The following is a 3,590-nucleotide window of genomic DNA, read 5'->3' as shown; positions in this document are numbered from 1 at the left end:
TGCCCTACCTGTTCATGGTAGTTTAAATCACTGTAGGATATTAATGGGAATTTATTTCAAGTAAAATACTTGATGAATACTGAATATCTAAAATTGTCAGTTATTTTAATTGTTTCCTGAGCTTTGTAGAGCCTTAACCTTTATGAAAATGTAGTAAGAAAATAGAGGAAATCAGAAAAGCGCAGATTTGGACTTTGACCTAAATCACTATTATCATTTCATACTGGCTCTGCTGACTGTAGTTTTTAACTTTTACTGGCCATCTGTAGAATTATCTTATTTGAGTGAATGGGAGAACAGATATTGTTGCTTTTATCAAGTTATTGGTTTTTTTCCCTTTTGTGTCCGCTTAGGTCTCAGCTATCTGACTATATTTGTCTTCTGGCCTATTCACTTCTCCAAACCTATCTTGATTTATTCTGTCATAGCAACAATAAACTTATAACACTGTCCAATTTGCTGAAATTGCAGGCAAATTCACATCTGTGGGTCCTCTTCCCAAGAGCTGCAGAATAGGAACCCGCCCATGTATGGGACTTGTGGCAAGGCAGAACTTACTCTGTTACACTCAGGTTTTCAATCCCATTGCACCAAACCCCTGCTCATAACAGTCAAATAGCAGCCCATGAAAATGGACAACATATTTTTAAACAATTATCAATGTGATAGGATAAAGTTTTCATCCAGATTAAAACTTTGCAAGAAGCGTTGCCCTCTCACTTTCCTTGGTTTGGGAGACTCAAGTGGGCCGAAAGTGATGTGTTGGCAAGAGGAAGATTGCAGTACAAACAAATTAAGTTAGCTAGTGAGCAGTCATTCTGGCAGAAATTGATGGTGGACTTTTTGTGAAGGAACTAACTTAAATGCTATATATCCTTCAGAAGTAGGGCTTTGTGAATGCTATCTGTAAACCTTTTGCATGACTGTGTGTGTTTTATAAGGCCAGTGAGAGTACATCATTCAAACACCACAATCAAACTGTAGGTTTTACTTTTTTCATGTTTCTTCTCTGGGATCTTTTGGATCTCTCTCCCACCGGTTTCATAAGAGGCCTATGGTAGTTCTTCATTGCACATAATAAATCTGATAAATGTATACTTTTCCTGAGCAAAAAGCTATAGGAAGGCCTGTAGATTTTGTAGACTCATGAATTGCAGATATTCAGTAAATTTCAGGGTTTTTTTTTTTTAAAAAACCTGAAGTTGTTGATAAATCTGTCTTCACAGTAGGATCATTGAAATGGTATTTTTCATCTTGCACTGTAAATGAGATAAGCCCTCTTCCACTATTCGCAGATGATTCAATTGGTAAGTAATTAAAAGAGCTGTTGAGAAACACTGTATCAGTTCTGCTGTGTATTCCTTTGCCAAAATGGCTACCTGCATTTTCATCATATTCTTGCTATCTTAAATGTTTCTTACATATAAACTCTTCCATTTGTTCACTAGCAAATAAGTAAACAGAAATTGTAAAAATAGTAAACTGATACAGTTTATTTGTAGAACTGCTTGTGAATAGTGTTGCTATGTTCATTTAGCTGTATCCCTGTGGGGTGATACAGTCATGCATATTGTACTGGTGATTCCTCTCCTGACAGTAGAAAACAGTCTGTTGTCAAACAGTTGCCATTTGCCATTGCATATTGAGCTGGATTTCCTTCTCATTAAAAAAACCCCAAACAAACCAAAACAAAAACCAACAAAAAACCAAAACCCAAATCAAAAATCTTTTGAGTACAGGATTTGAGAACTCCTTTCCATGATCTCCTGTACTACTTCATCCAGCTCTTGCCTCTGACAGCTCCACTTCTATCCCACCCTGGACATCTGGTTCCAGTTAAGCTGCACTATCAGGAACCCCTGGCATGAGGATCCATAGGCCATCTTGGGATAAGTTATGAGAGAAGGACCAACACGTTGCAAATGAAGACTGTATATTGTTCAGCCCAATGCATTTTCCAAACCACTGAAGAACAGCCCCAGGATCCAGAGGAGGCTATAGAACAAAAAGCAGCTCATCCCTTAGTTTATGGCAAAGCTGGGAAGGGAGGCAGGGGGATGAAAGAGAGGACCAGTAGCTGCTTAAGTTCTCCTCTAAATCTAGTCAATAATAGAATAAAATAGTTCAGTTGGAGGGGGTCTACAATAATCATCTAGTCCAACTGCAACATTCACTGCCCACTTCACTAAATAATCTCTTCTCCCCTAAGAATTCTTTAAATGTGCACGACAGCTAGGTGCACATTTCTGACACCGTTGCTTGAGAAGCTTGAACTTTCTTCTGCAGGTAAGCAGAGCCTGAAGTATCTGTAACATTTCTTCATTTACATTTCAGACACTTCTTAACAAAAGCAGCTCAGACAAGTTTATGAAAAGAGCTAAAATAGTTCTTGATTACTACAAAATGTAAAGTGCTTCCAAATTCCTAGTAGTATTTTGAGAAAATAGATTAATTTGGGCTGTCATTTAACGTGCCAACCTTTATCCTGGTACAAATATGCATAGCTAAATAATAAACTTTAATAAATGTTGTTTCAACTCTAAATTACAGCAGACCCCTATTCTAGCAAATGTAACGAGGTTCCAGTATTTTGAGGTAAATCACACTGGAACACTAATTCTCGTATCTTACCAGCAAAATCAACACATTTTCTCATCTAATAAGAGAGGACTATAAAGTGCATTATTCATATTCATGGGACTTGAGGAAATAGATGCTTATTTTTTTTCCTTTCACCCCGTCATTCTCATTTATTACATGAGCAGTATCAGGTCCCACACTAGACAGCCTATTTAAAAAAAAAAAAAAAAAAGCATTAAATTGCGTATTTGTACTGAGCTTATCTTACCGCTGTGTTCTTCTCAGTCAAGTTTTCCGGTTGTGACTCTGCTGCACTCATTGTGTGCCCGTTTAAAGGAAGACAAATTTAAACGTTCTCTAATTCATTGGTCTCATTTGAGTAACGAACATGAAGCTTGATAGACGCATGTCTGATAGTAGTTACAAGACACCAAATCTCTTATGTGCTTGCCTTGCCAATGTATTATTTAGTGAGGCGTGGAGGTAAAGTACGCTTTCTGCCATACCTCTGCGTGTGCTCGCCTTACACTGCTTAGCAGTGGCAAAGGCTGGAGGCAACAGCTTTTGTTTCAGTGCTCTTTGGCAGGAAACAAAGCACCTTCCAGTACAAACATAGTTGGTTCTTAAGTACTTAGGTTTGGAGAAAAAGTACAATTGGTAAGTTGTAAGTCAAACAGATAGGGAAGTACTATGTACATTCATTACCATTCAGACCATGGAATGATACCACATTCCAATGCAGCTGGTTTTCTAAATAATAAACATAATTGCTTTTCAAGGGTTTCATTGTGGACCAAAAGTACCTATTATAAATCGTACAGGAAAAAAAGGTAGAAGGATTTTCAAAGATCTTCCTCTCCCCTTCGTTCTGGTTTCATCTGCTATGTTACAGGGCTGTTACTTTTTCTCGTGCCCCCACCCCAAATGTGTAATCAAATTGTTTAGATTAATCTCTAGAAGCTTTTGACCTTTCTAGCTATTTTTCCCATCAAGGGAATTACCATAGAATG

The sequence above is a fragment of the Cariama cristata genome, unplaced genomic scaffold (assembly GCF_000690535.1).
Source record: "Cariama cristata isolate BGI_N322 unplaced genomic scaffold, ASM69053v1 scaffold82, whole genome shotgun sequence".
NCBI lineage: Eukaryota > Metazoa > Chordata > Aves > Cariamiformes > Cariamidae > Cariama > Cariama cristata.
The sequence above is the reverse complement of the archived record's forward strand: the minus strand, read 5'-3'. Positions refer to the sequence as shown.